This window comes from Triticum aestivum, chromosome 7B (assembly GCF_018294505.1).
Source record: "Triticum aestivum cultivar Chinese Spring chromosome 7B, IWGSC CS RefSeq v2.1, whole genome shotgun sequence".
NCBI classification, from domain to species: domain Eukaryota; kingdom Viridiplantae; phylum Streptophyta; class Magnoliopsida; order Poales; family Poaceae; genus Triticum; species Triticum aestivum.
This window is the reverse complement of record NC_057813.1, coordinates 63,910,497-63,925,734: the sequence shown is the minus strand read 5'-3', so window position 1 is coordinate 63,925,734 and position 15,238 is coordinate 63,910,497.

Sequence of the window (15,238 nt, the reverse complement as noted above, 5' to 3'; positions counted from 1 at the left end):
ATCTCGTGGTAGATCAACTCTTGTAATACTCATATCATCAAGATCAATCAAGCAGGAAGTAGGGTATTACCTCCATCAAGAGGGCCCGAACCTGGGTAAGCATTGTGTCCCCCGCCTCCTGTTACCATTAGCCTTAGACACACAGTTCGGGACCCCCTACCCAAGATCCGCCGGTTTTGACACCGACATTCGCCTCTTGTAACGCCTTGTCAAGATCGGCCGCTCTGTCTTTGTTATCTTTTTCAAGAAATTGGCATCGGCTAGCGGCATCCTTTAGCTCAAGCGCCATAGTAGATATTCTCTCCTCGCACTGGCATCGAGCATCCTGCTCGGCCTTTAATTTAGTGGCTGCCTTTTCGGCAGCCGCATTACCCATCCTGGCCTGCTCCTTGGCCCGGGCATGCTCAGCTCGAAGGGTCTCAACTGCGGCGGCACTATCTGCAGTTATGCATATTTCAATATACAATTTCTCGGCATCGTGCTCATATCATAATAATTGCATATACTGAGTGCCTCAAGGACAAACCTTGTGCCTTGTCGAGCCGTCTGTTCATAAGCGTGATGTCATCATCCGCCACATCAACTTTCTGCTTTAGATGTTCGATCTCTGTCGCTCGGGTAGTCGCCACGAATGTAACAGCCTGTGTTTCAATTAGTCAGATCATTTCATGCGCATATATTTCTCGATCCTCTGATCGCCTCCCTTTGGACGCCAACCAGAGTCTCAGGGGCTACTATCTATACATAGGCGCATTTGGCATTTACACCACAATTAAAAATATAACATTACGTACCTCGAAACCTCTTAGCAGGCTCGTAAAGGCTTCATTAATTCCGCTTTTCACGGACCAAACCCTCTCAACCACCGTACCCATCAAGGTATGATATTCCTCCGAGACGGACACACGTTGCAATGTGTCCATCAATGTATCCGGCGCCTCTGGATTTGGAGCAGATTGCGCCGTCCCTTGGAACCTGGATAGTCCAGGACCTTTGATGTTGGTCCCCTTAGGGGCCGCACACCCCGGGCCACGGGAGGCCGAAGTATCACCTTCGGGCCCGGTCTTCTCTGTCCCTCGCACCGCTCATTAGTCGGGAGAGATCCTCCGAGACGACACCTCGGCGTCGTCTGCCTTATCATGCAGGGAGATCCGTGGAGGCGTCTCACTCTCCATCATCTCCAGAAGAAGATCCCCCAAAGAGGAGGACTGTTGAGGAAGGCTGTGTGCCGGACTGCAAGCATACATCTTAATTATTACCCTTACAATTAGGGAGGAACAGGATATGTTTAAAACATCCTTGTTCACTTACGATTCAACTAAGGGCTTATCTTTACGGAGAGACTGCACGTCAACGTCGCCTCCCAAACCAGAACCCCCTAATAGGGATATCTTCCCCCGCTTAGAAGCTTCTTTCTTTAAGTCTTCAGAGGAGGCCCTTTTCTTCCCATGAGGAGAAGGGACGTCAGTTTGCCCTTCCCTTTCACCTTCAGAGGTGGAAGTTCCAATCTCCCCGGACACAGTGCATGGCGTGCTTCTAGAATGGAGGCCACCTTGGGCCTCCTCGCTCTCCTCTTGGTCTTCCCTCCCGGCACTTGGTAGGGTGCCGGTGTCGGTGTCAAAACCGACAGATCTCGGGTAGGGGGTCCCGAACTGTGCATCTAAGGCTAATGGTAACAGGAGGCGGGGGACACAATGTTTAACCAGGTTCGGGCCCTCTTGATGGAGGTAATACCCTACTTCCTGCTTGATTGAACTTGATGATATGAGTATTACAAGAGTTGATCTACCACGAGATCGTAGAGGCTAAACCCTAGAAGCTAGCCTATGATTATGATTGTTCTTGTCCTACAGACTAAACCCTCCGGTTTATATAGACATCGGAGGGGGCTAGGGTTACACAGAGTCGGTTACAGAGAAGGAAATCTACATATCCGAATTGCCAAGCTTACCTTCCATGCAAAGGAGTGTCCCATCCGGACACGGGACGGAGTCTTCAATCTTGTATCTTCATAGTCCAACAGTCCTGCATAAGTGTATAGTCCGGCTGTCCGAGGACCCCCTAATCCAGGACTCCCTTAGTAGCCCCTGAACCAGGCTTCATTAACGATGAGTCCGGCGGATTGTCTTCGGCATTGCAAGGTCGGTTCCTTCTCCGAATACTCCATAGAAGATTTTGAACACAAGGATCGTGTCCGGCTCTGCAAAACAAATTCCACATACCACCGTAGAGAGTACAATATTCCACAAATCTAGTCTACTGACAACTTTTCACAGCGCGACATCACGCCAAGGCCTAGTCATTATTCGAACCGTTTTTCTCAACTAGCTACTATGCATATTGCGAGGCGGTTTTATCGACACGTCTTGTCGAAGCAAAGATCGTGTTCCCCTTATCACGGAATTCTCATCAATACAGGTGTGGGTAACCCAACCGCGCCATTAACGCGGCGCTTGGGGAATAAGCGAGTTTACCGGGCAAGTGGGGAGGCGCAGGATCCCTGCTACCTTTATAAGGAGATAAGGAGTCCCCTTTTTCACCCACGCCTTCTTCTTTCTCAGCTTATCCCTTCTCTCTCGCTCGAGCTCTAGTGCCCAAGCATTCGTCTTCTCCGCCCATAAAGGCCCTCCGAAAATGTCCAGATCTGGAGCAGGAGGCAAGTGGATGGCCTCTACCATCCGGGAGAAGGACGTCAAAAAGCTTCGGGAGGCCGGGTATCTGGCTAAGAAAATCAGCCATCATCTCCCGACGGCAGGACAGGTCGCCTCGACCCCGTTACCCCATGAGAGGGTTGTATTCCTCCCTCATTTTGTCCGCGGGCTAGGGTTTCCCCTCCACCCATTCGTTCGCGGCATCATGTATTACTACGGGATTGATTTTCATGATCTATCCCCAAATTCCTTCCTTCCTCAACATCTCGACATTTATCATCGTGTGCGAGGCCTTTCTCCGCATCTCAACACACTTCGGCTTATGGCTGAAGATTTTTAATGTGAAGCCCAAGGTAGTGAGAGGCGAGCACGCCGAGTGCGGAGGTGCCATGGTGAGCAAGATACCCAACGCCACATGGCCATTAGGTACTTTCAATGATTCCGTTAATGGGTGGCAGCAGGAGTGGTTCTACGTCACCGAGCTGCGTGACCCAAAATGGGCCGCAGCTCCCGAATTCCAATCCGGAGCTCCCGTGCGGCTCACGTCCTGGCCCAAGAAGGGCCTGAACTGGTCTTCGCCCAACGAATTGTCAGTGCTCCAGACGCGTGTCAGGGATATGGAAGACAAGAATATCAAGCTTGTCAATGTAGTCTAGGCGATGTTAGTTCGCCGGATCCTTCCTTGTCAACATCGGGCTAGCAATTTATGGGAATTCAACCCGGCCAAGCACCAGGACCTGCTAGAGCTCTTTGGCTCCTCGCACAAAGACATATGAAAGGTGCTTTTCAAGTCCAGCAAATCATGGCCAGACTCAGCCGAGTACCACGGGTACCAACTATCCCGCCCTGCAAGCTCGGTAAGTCATTATATGTTTTATTCGCATAACCCAGGGGAAATGCTTAATGTGTTTCCCACAATTCTCCTAGGGATGGACGAAGAAGGCAGGGCAGATCTACTGTCCAACCCCACTGCCAGAAGAACCGGCCGTCCCACTTCTGATGAAGATGCTGGTCCCGGCACCTTACAAGGCGGCGAAGAAGAAGGCCGAGAAGGAGGCCAAAAAGACCAGGGGCGGCCTCCGTCGCCGTGGCGCTTCGGACACAATATCCGAAGACTCCAATGCATGTTCTTCCTCCAAAGAGGACGAGGAAGAGGAGGAAGACGAAACCCCAGCGGGGGGAAGAAAGAAAAGGACGGCCTCCACATCCTTGGAGCCTGAGTTGCCTAAGAAGGGAAAAACTCCTCCTCCGGAGGAGTCCACCGCCGCCACCGATAGCAGCCCGGAGTGGGATCCTAGGGTCCAACCCCTGGTGAACTCACGAGTATATAAAATCCGAACACATTGACGCATCCGGACTCACTATGGCATGGAGTTTTAATCATTGAGCCATACTTTTTTGCAGTCTGACGAGGTCCCGCACCAAACGATCCTCATCGGAGGATTTATTGGGTTCGGATGCTATGGACAGCAAGACGCCCCCGAAGGCCCCTTCCCCAAAACACGTGAACAACACCGATGTATCGTCACAGAGGGACCCAGGCCAAGAAGGGGGGAAGATCGTCAAGGCGGCACCAGGAGGTCAAACTTCAGGGGCCGGACAGACGGAAGAAAAGGCTCCCATGGACGTCGATGGTGGGGGCTATCTCGAATTTGGCCGTCGGCCGGACATAATTCCGGAGACTAGTACGGCTCCGGAATCAGGCAGGCAGCCTCCCTCGACTGGAGGAGGTGCGCCTGTTCCATTGGCAACCTCTGTCCAACCAGAGGTGCCGGATACTTTACTGGTGGCGCTGAAGAGTGCCTCCATCGTTGAAGAACACCGCGCCCTTATGGGTACGGTGATTGAGAAGATTCAGCCCGCTGAGAGTGGACTGCATCGACCTTATAAGAGGCTGTGAGGTATGTTTTATGAGGTTTCGAAGAGTGTCATAGTATAGATAGTAGCCCCTGATACACTGTTCGGTGAAAGAAAGAACCGGATAGAGGATCAAATTCATGTTCGCAGGAGACTCACTTGATGGCATCTCTCTCTCTTCTTTTATAAGCAGGCATCTGTAGCGACTGCCGCCTCTCATACTGCAGAAGTCTCCAGACTGAATCAAAGTCTGGAGCGGGCCAAAGAAGAACTTGGCCAGTTGAAAAGGCACTTGGAGGATAAACAAGGTATGCAAAAACCTTGCTCGCGTTCAGTGCGAACGAATATTTAGTATGATAAAAGTATGTTTCATGATTTGCTCTAGGGGCGATGACCGAAGTCGAGGCTCTTAAGAAGGATGTGGCCGAGGCCAAGAAAAAGGCAGCCGCAGAGCAGGCTCTTTGTGAGAAGCATGAGGCCAGGGTTATTGAAGCTGAGCAAGAGCTTCAAGAGGCCGTGAAGAAATGCAAGACCTTGGAGCAGAGTTTAACGGAGAAAGAATCCGAACTCACCAAGGCTCATCAGGCCGCACGCGATGCCCGAGGGGAAACCCAAGGCACCCTGCAGGAAATCCAGGAGGCGAGGAAGATTGCGGTGGGTAAGGCTTTTTCTGGGTAAAGCAAGTATTTGAGGAGAAAATCACGTTTTCTAATTTGAGTTCGGATTTCTCGAGGGGTATTTGTGGAGCTGCCACGCAGCATATCTGATGCCGCCTAGTTCTACCGAGCCGAAGAAAGGAACACTGTGGATAAGCTCTTCTGGTCACAGTATCTCGCGCCAAATTATCCGGTGCCATTTGTCGATCAGCTGAAACAACTGATCGAACTGCATAAGGCGTCCGAACTAGCCATGAAGGATTTAATTATCCGGCTATGGCCCGCCGAGCTGATTCCAAGCACCTACTTCGGGCTTGTGAAGCAGCATGTGAGTGCCTGCCCTCGACTTATGTCATCAAGCGGCTGTTCTGTATTGAAGGTGCGCGAATGGCCTTCGCCCGTGCAAAGGTGCACTGGGGGCAGATGGACGCTGAAAAGCTGATGACCGAGGGACCGCCGGAGGGGAAGGATCACCGCAAGCCTGAGTTATATTATGATAGTGTCCTGAAAGGATCCCGCCTTGCGGCGGAGCAATGCACTAAGGACGTTATATTTTCCTGAATACAGTCATGTTGTCCTTTGTAAAGTAAAACAAGGTCGTTTCTATTATTGATTGTCTGTTATTTGAAAGTTTTTCCTCCTATGCGTCCGTTTTATATATTAATCCTGAGAGTTGGCCAGTCGTTGGCTTCTGCCCCCACGTAGGAAGTACGGGGGTGTTTGGGATAAACCTGAGCACTCTTTATCCCAGTTTTGGGTCCTTGAAGGAGGTGTTCAGCGCAACGAACCAGGCACGGACTATAAGGATTTATCACTCTCACTTAGCCATAGGAGTTTGACTAAAGGAAGGTAGGTGCAGCCCCTGGTGTTTGGAAGACCGCACGAGGTGCTCTATAAGCACCTGATCGGAAGAAAAGCTGATCCATCGCATGCTGCATTAGTTATCGCATAACGCGGAAGAAATCCTTAAAGATTTTGCAACCTCTCGAACAGCTGACCAGCTCTCTCCGTATCATGACAGACAGTTTTCGGCTTTCTCTACTGAGGCGCTCGTCCGGAAGAACCGGTACGCAATCGCAGTAGTTCTCCCTATGCTGCCTTAGCCGATATAGCGGAACGTAAGGCAGCAAAACATGGGAGCTGGGCAAACCCAACTATTGACCCAAGACATGATTCGGAGCTGATGCATATAATGCTAAAAGTTCGAGGTGTCGAACGACCGTGAAGGTGTTCGGACTTTATTGTCGTATTATGGGTACAATGAAGCCCCTGGCATATTAAGGCATATCGCGATGTACAGATGCCACTTGACAAAGTGTGTCAATAAGAAACAACGGCAGATAAGTGTCATGTAAAGCCACATGTTGTAGTTGAATAACACGTCAATGCATATGAGTACAGGTAATGTGATAAAAAGAAATATGACTTCGAAACCTGCTGATACCAGGCGGGAGGAGGCTGTGTCTGGATCCGGAGTGTAGTTGGATGGTCATCGAGGGGAATATCTAAGGATTCCCTTATGCGTTTAAGATGTTTCCATGTCGCCAGTCCCGGCCTACGAAAAAGTGAACTTGCAAAGAAAATGCAAGAAACGTTTGTGTGCCATAGAGCGGTTGAGCCGCAATGTGTGGCCTATCTAGCTTTGCCTCCTTTTACTGCCAGAGTGTTTTAATTGAGCTCCGGACGAGCCGGGCTATCCTGCCGCGGAGTAGTTCGGACTCCCTTGACGGTGTCTGGGAGCTCGGCTGTCGACTCGAGGTTCGATTGAAAGCTGCCACTCGTTGCTTGTGCTGTTAAGGCGGCGGTATACTCTCCAGCACAGAGGGGGAGTTTGGCTTTGCCATTAACTATTATTACGCCATGCGGACCGGGCATCTTGAGCTTACGGTAGGCATAATGTGGCACCGCGTTGAATCGAGCAAACGCGGCTCGTCCGAGCAATGCATGATAATTACTGCGAAAAGGGACGATGTCGAAGATTAACTCTTCGGTACGGTAATTATCCGGTGATCCGAAGACTACCTCCAGAGTGATGGAACCTATACGATGGGCGCCCACACCTGGTATAACACCTTTAAAGGTGGTTTTAGTGGGCTTGATTATCGAAAGATCAATACCCATTTTGCGCACTGTGTCCTGATACAGCAGGTTTAGACTGCTGCCTCCGTCCATAAGGACTCATGTGAGGTGGAACCCATCAATTACTGGGTCGAGGACTAGTGCGGCTGAATTGCCCTGATTGGTATTAACCGGACGATCCGTACGGTCGAAGGTGATCGGCCATAGTTTATATTGTGGGGCGAATCGCTCTATTAAGTCGACATCCCTAAGAGTGCACATCCGTTCCAGCTTGGGAATGTGGGTGGCATTTATCATGTTCACCATTTTGATTTGCGGGGAAGATTTCTTTTGCCCTCCTGTGTTCGGTGATCGGGGATCCTCGTCGTCATCATCGCTTTGGGACCCCTTCTCCTTGTTTTCGGCATCTGACCTGCCGGGTTGTTTGAAGACCCAGCATTCTTTGTTGGTATGATTGGCTGGTGTTCCTTGGGTGTGATGTCTACTACACAACCATCTTCTTGTAGATGTTGTTGGGCCTCCAAGTGCAGCGGTTAGCAAATTTCCCTCAAGTGGATGACCTAAGGTTTATCCATCCGTAGGAGGTGTAGGATGAAGATGGTCTCTCTCAAACAACCCTCAACCAAATAATAAAGAGTCTCTTGTGTCCCCAACACACCCAATACAATGGTAAATTGTATAGGTGCACTAGTTAGGCGAAGAGATGGTGATACAAGTGCAATATGATAGTAGATATAGGTCTTTGTAATCTGAAATTATAAAAACAGCAAGGTAACTAATGATAAAAGTGAGCGTAAACGGTATTGCAATGATAGGAAACAAGGCCTAGGGTTCATACTTTCACTAGTGCAAGTTCTCTCAACAATAATAACATAGATATATCATATAACAATCCCTCAACATGCAACAAAGAGTCACTCCAAAGCCACTGATAGCGGAGAACAAACGAAGAGATTATGGTAGGGTACGAAACCACCTCAAAGTTATTCTTTCGGATCAATCTATTCAAGAGTCCGTAGTTAAATAACATGAAGCTATTCTTTCCGTTCGATCTATCATAGAGTTCATACTAGAATAACACCTTAAGAAACAAATCAACCAAAACCCTAATGTCACCTAGATACTCCATTGTCACCTCAAGTATCCGTGGGCATGATTATACGATATGCATCACAGAATCTCAGATTCATCTATTCAAACCAACACAAAGTACTTCAAAGAGTGCCCCAAATTTTCTACCAGAGAGTCAAGATGAAAATGTGTGCCAACCCTTATGCATAGGTTCATTTTTTTGACTATAAACAGTAGGGTAAAACCCCACTGCAATTTTTTATTATATAGCAAAGGAATAAAAATGTCTTACAGGCTTGAGATAAGCCTACAGAAAAAGAGAAATAAAAAAACTAGAACTAGAACTAGAAACTATAAAGAAGAAAAGGAAAGAAATAATAAAATTACATCAGGTCTTGAAGCCACATATTGAAATGACTCTCATGTTTCTTCTTCATTTTGAACCTTAAAAGCTTTAGCTCCTCTAGGAAAATGAACTTTCAGCCTTGAAAAGATGGGGCAATGTTTTCAAAAAAATTATTATTTTTGGTTATCCATATGGCCCATGCACCCAGAATGATGATCTCCATGTAAAAGAGGTAATTTAGCTTGTCCTTTAGATCTTGGAATGATTCCAGCACTGACAGATTTGGTGTTCTTGTAGGACAAATAAAGTCCCAGCATTGATGCACAAAAGGGCATCCCCAGAAAAGATGATGTAGTGTTTCTTCCTGTTGACAATCACTAACTGCACAGTTGTATGCTTCCAGAACAAAATTCTTCCTTCTAAGCAGGTTTCTTGTGTTAACTTTGTCATGAAGTAGTTGCCAGAAAAAAACTTTATGCTTTGGCTGACATGAGCTTTGCCAGATCCAATTGAAATGGGGAGGTGTTTCCTTGTGACCTATTAACACTTTATATGCTTTGATGGATGAGTATGCTTCATTTCCCCAGATATAACTCCATGTGTCTAAAGATCCTAGAAATTCAGATTGCCTCATAGAGATGCAAATGTCCTCCATTTCAATGAATTCCTCGTATGCCTCTATTGTCAATGGTCGGAAGAAAAGGTCTTGAAGGTACTCTGTCTGCAAAACCTGTTGTATGTTCAACTGTGGATTTCTTACAAATGAGTATAGGTGGTGGAATTTGTGCTTGAGTACAGCCTGCTGCCATAGATCATCCCAAAAATATGCATAGGTTCATGGGCGGAACCCGCAAGTTGATCACCAAAGCATACATCAAGTGGATCACGTGATATCCCATTGTCACCACAAATAAACATGGCAAGACATACATCAAGTGTTCTCAAATCCTTAAAGACTCAATCCGACAAGATAACTTCAAGACGAAAACTCAATTCATCACAAGAGAGTAAAGGGGGAGAAACATCATAAGATCCAACTATAATAGCAAAGCTCGCGATACATCAAGATTATGCCATAGAGAGAACACGAGAGAGAGAGAGATCAAACACATATCTACTGGTACATACCCTCAGCCCCGAGGGTGAACTACTCCCTCCTTGTCATGGAGAGCACTGGGATGATGAAGATGGCCACCGGTGAGGGATTCTCCCTCCGGCAGGGTGCCGGAACGGGCTCCCGAGAGGTTTTTGGTGGCTACAGAGGCTTGCGGCGGCGGAACTCCCGATCTATCTTCGTATTCGATGGTTTTAGGGTATATGGGAATATATAGGCGAAAGAAGTCGATCGGGGGAGCCACAAGGGGCCCACAAGACACGGGGGCGCACCCAGGGGGTGGGCGCGCCCTCCTATCTCCTTGCCTTCTCGAAGCTTCCCTGGCTTGTACTCCAAGTCTCCCGGGTCATGTTTGTTCCAAAAATCACGCTCCCGAAGGTTTCATTCCGTTTGGACTCCGTTTGATATTCCTTTTCTACGAAACACTGAAATAGGCAATAAAACAGCAATATGGGCTGGGCCTCCGGTTAATAGGTTAGTCCCAAAAGTAATATAAAAGTGTATAATAAAGCCCATAATCATTCAAAACAGATAATAAAATAGCATGAATGCTTCATAAATTATAGATACGTTGGAGACGTATCAGGGTGCCGTGAATTTGGCATGGACGGTCGAGTATGCGGTCCAGACTGGATGGGCCCGAATTGTTCTTTTGGAATGGCTTTTTCCGCTGACCGGACTTAGACCCGCTGAATCCGGCATTGACTATCGTGTCTTCGGCGTTATTGCCATTGTTACGACACTTGTGTTTGTTGCGTCGGGGCTTGCCGTTGCTATCTCTGGTCTCTAATGTGCCAGGATTGCCTGCTGTGTTGTTGCTACGAGCCAGCCAGCTGTCCTCTCCCACACAAAAGTGGGTCATGGGTGTCGTGAGGGCTGCCATGGACTTCGGCTTTTCTTGGACGATATGTCGGGCAAGCCACTCGTCACGGATGTTATGCTTAAAGGCCGCCAGGGCTTCGGCATCCGGACAGTCGACAATTTGGTTCTTTTTAGTTAGGAACAGAGTCCAGAATTTCCTGGCTGACTCTCCGGGCTGTTGGGTTATGTGACTTAAATCATCAGCATCCGGTGGTCGCACGTAAGTTCCCTGGAAGTTATCCAGGAATGTGTCTGCCAGGTTCTCCCAACTTCCAATGGAGTTTGCCGGCAAACTATTTAGCCAATGCCGAGCCGGTCCCTTGAGTTTTATTCGGAGGTATTTGATGGCATGTAGATCGTCCCCGCGGGCCATGTGAATGTGGAGAAAGAAATCTTCTATCCATACCGCAGAGTCCGTAGTCCCATCATAGGACTCGATATTCACAGGCTTAAACCCTTCTGGGAATTCATGATCCATTACTTCGTCAGTGAAGCATAGGGGGTGTGCAGCGCCTCTATGCCGGGCTACGTCACGACGCAACTCAAACGAGTCTGGTCTGCTGTATTCGGCCCGGCCAGATTTGTATTTAGTATATCCGGCGTGTCGGTCATCGTCACGCATTGCGGCGCGCCCCCGTGATCCATAGATTGATCTTGACTGTCCTGCTTCGTTTTTCAATTTGTCTTGCAGGTCATGCATGTAGCCCTGTGCCTTCGTGTCTTTGTTCGATTGGCGACAGGGTGAGGGCTGGTGTTCGGGCTGATACGCCGCTTTGTCTCGGCCACGAGGTGGCCGGTCAGCCGCATCATGCGTTGGTAGTGTGGGCTTTAATGCCTCCTCCTCGAGTTGAGGTAGCAACCTGCGCTTTGGGTAACTTTTGGTAGGGCGCTCGAGTCTGTATTCCTCGGCTGCCAGGACCTCAGTCCATCTATCAGTTAGCAGATCTTGATCAACTTGAAGCTGTTGCTGCTTTTTCTTCAGGCTTTTTGCAGTGCCTATAAGCTGGCGCCTAAAGCGCTCCTACTCGACGGAATCCTCAGGCACGATGAATTCTTCGTCGCCGAGGCTCATCTCGTCTTCGGAGAGGGGCATGTAATTGTCATCCTCTGATTCTCCAACCATTGCCTGTTCCTTAGGGCTAGCTTGCCCATCCTCCCGTTCGGCCTGCTTGAATCTTGGCTGGGCGGAAATGTTTTCGTCCTCGGCATTATCCGGAGCGTTATTGTCTCTTTTGCCGGTATTGCTATTTTTGCCGTGACGAGGCTTAGAGCGGCGCCGATGACGCCGATGCTTAGATTGCTTCTCAAAGGGATTATCCTCTGTTGCCTCATTGCCATTGCTTTCTTTGGGCGTGTCCACCATATATATATATATATATATATATCATATGATGAGGTTGCTGTCCAGTGCCTTGTGGGGCAGTGGTTCCTGTTCTTCTCCGGCGTCGTCGTCCATACCATCAACGTCTTCGGAGTCGAAATCCAGCATGTCGGTTAAGTCATCGATAGTGGCTATTAAGTGGGTGGTGGGTGGGGAACGAATTTCTTCGTCGTCCGCTTCCCACTCAAGCCAGACATAGTTCGGTCAGGAGTCTCCTGACAGAGAGAGAGATTTTAATGAATTTAGCACGTCGCCCAAGGGTGAGTGCTGAAAGATATCCGCGGAGGTAAACTCCATGATCAGTGCCCAATCAGATTCGATAGGCACAAATGCACGCGGTTGGGAGTCTATGACCGGAGACGAGTCCGAGGGTCCGATGACACAGGCCTCATCGGAGGCGAAGTCTGTGTTCGTCTCTATCGTCGCTGAGTGTGTGGCCTTCGTGGCGGGGTCCATCCACCCATCCTCGGATGGCGCGATCTGCTCCGGATTAAGGGTCGGGGCAGCCGCAGGTGTGATCTCCCGAACACCGTCTGATGGCAGATCTAAGTCATGCTCGTCGTGAGTGTTCGGCACACCTGACATGGGCTCGAATCCGTCGAAGATCAAGTCTCCGCGGATGTCGGCGGTGTAGTTCAGGCTTCCAAACCTGACCTAATGACCATGGGTGTAGCTATCGATCTGCTCCAGATGGCCAAGCGAGTTGGCCCGTAGTGCGAAGCCACCGAATACGAAGATCTGTCCAGGGAGGAGAACCTCACCCTAGATCGCATCGTTGTAGATGATTGAAGGAGCCATCAAGCCTTATGGTGACGACATAGTGGAACTCTCAATGAAAGCACCAATGTCGGTGCCAAAACCGGCGGATCTCGGGTAGGGGGTCCCGAACTGTGCGTCTAAGGCTAATGGTAACAGGAGGGCGGGGGACACAATGTTTACCCAGGTTTGGGCCCTCTCGATGGAGGTAATACCCTACTTCCTGCTTGATTGATCTTGATGATATGAGTATTACAAGAGTTGATCTACCACGAGATCGTAGAGGCTAAACCCTAGAAGCTAGCCTATGATTATGATTGTTCTTGTCCTACGGACTAAACCCTCCGGTTTGTATAGACACCGGAGGGGGCTAGTGTTACACAGAGTCAGTTATAGAGAAGGAAATCTACATATACGAATTTCCAAGCTTGCCTTCCACGCAAAGGAGAGTCCCATCCGGACACGGGACGGAGTCTTCAATCTTGTATCTTCATAGTCCAACAGTCCGACATAAGTGTATAGTCCGGCTGTCCGAGGACCCCCTAATCCAGGACTCCCTCAGTCGGAGCCATCATCCTTGTTAACACCCGATCAGCCGAGTCTTTGGGAAGAGGGGTCGGACACCTAATTCTCTCCGCCTTCTGTATCCAGCCCTGACCGAGTATAGTTCTCTCAATATATTGATATGAGGAATTTAACTAAACGGTGTTTGGAAGTTAAAGTACTTACCGAGGTATTCGGATGGTTGCAGTCGAGGTCGGTGTCCTCTGTAGTACCCGGCCACTATTTTCGCGTCCCAAAGAATGATTTCCACATTCCTATGAGCGTCACGCCGGAGAGGTGCTGAAGGGTTCGTGGTCCTTCCGGATTAAACTCCCGCATGTGGAGAGGCCGTCGTTGGCATGGAAGGACCCGTCGGACCAACATTACTTAGATTACGTTGATGAGACTGATGTCCTTTTCAATAAGGCTCCGAATGCGGCTTTGCAGTGTCTGCACTTCATCAATGGATCCCCAGTCCAACCCCTTGTTAATCCATGACGTGAGCTGTAACGGAGGGCTAGATCGGCACGCAGAGTAGCTGCCCACCTAGTACCGCGGGGTTCGGTGATGTAGAACCACTCCCGCTGCCACGGGTCAGAAGTTTCCGTGAAGGAGCCCTTTGGCCAAGTAGTATAGGTGAGCTTGCTCATCGCAGCACCACCGCACTCTGCTCGTTTCCCGTCGATTACCTTCGGCTTCACACTAAAGGTCTTGAGCCACAAGCTGAAGTGTGGGGGAATATGAAGGAAGGCTTCGCACACGATAATGAACGATGAGATATGAAGGAAAGAATCCGGGGCTAGATCATGAAAATCTAAACTGTAGTAGAACATGAGCCCACGGACAAAAGGATAAAGAGTGAATCCTAGTCCTCGGAGGAAGTGGGAGGTGAATACGACCCTCTCATTGGATCTGGGAATAGGAATAACCTGCCCTTGAGCAGGAAGCCTGTGGAGGATTTCCGCAGTCAGGTATCTTGCCTCCCGAAGCTTCACGATATCCTCCTCTGTGATAGAGGAGGCCACCCACCAGCCTTGAAAGCTGGGACCGGACATGATTGGGAAGCGCGAAGCGATTAGGTTGAACTTTGGGTGCTGGAACTCGAGGTGGAAGAGGTTGAGAGGCTTGGCGTAAAGGAAGAAGGACGAGTCTCTAATCCTTTATAAAAACAATGGATGTCAAACGTCCCTCCTTGGCCTTAAAACATGCCTATTCCCGAGGAATCATGCCAACGGAACGGTCGGGTTACCAACACCCGTATTGATGAGAATCCCGTAATAAGAGGACACGATCTCTGCTTTGACAAGACGTGCCAATGAAATCGCATCTCGAAATATGGAGCGGCAGGCTAAATAACGGTTTAATAATGACCGGGTGGTGATGTGATGTCACGCTACAAAAAGTTGTCAGCGGATTGGACTCGTGAAATATTATACTCTCTACAGTTTTGAGTGGAACTTGTTTTGCAGAGCTGGACACGATTTTTGTGTTCGAAGTCTACTTTGAAGTATTCGGAGAAGGAACCGCCTTGCAATGTCGAAGACAATCTGCGCGCCGGACTCATCGCCATTGAAGCCTGGTCAGGGGCTACTGAGGGAGTCCTGGATTAAGGGGTCCTCGGACAGCCGGACTATATACAGGGGCCGGACTATTGGGCTATGAAGATACAATACAGAAGACTTCTTCCCGTGTCCGGATGGGACTCTCCTTTGCGTGGAAGGCAAGCTTGGTGATTCGGATATATAGATTCCTTTCTCTGTAACCGACATTGTACAACCCTAGTCCCCTTCGGTGTCTATATAAACCAGAGGGTTTAGTCCATAGGGCACGATCATAATCTCATAGGCTAGACTTCTAGGGTTTAGCCATTACGATCTCGTGGTAGATCAACTCTTGTAATGCTCATATTCATCAAGATCAATC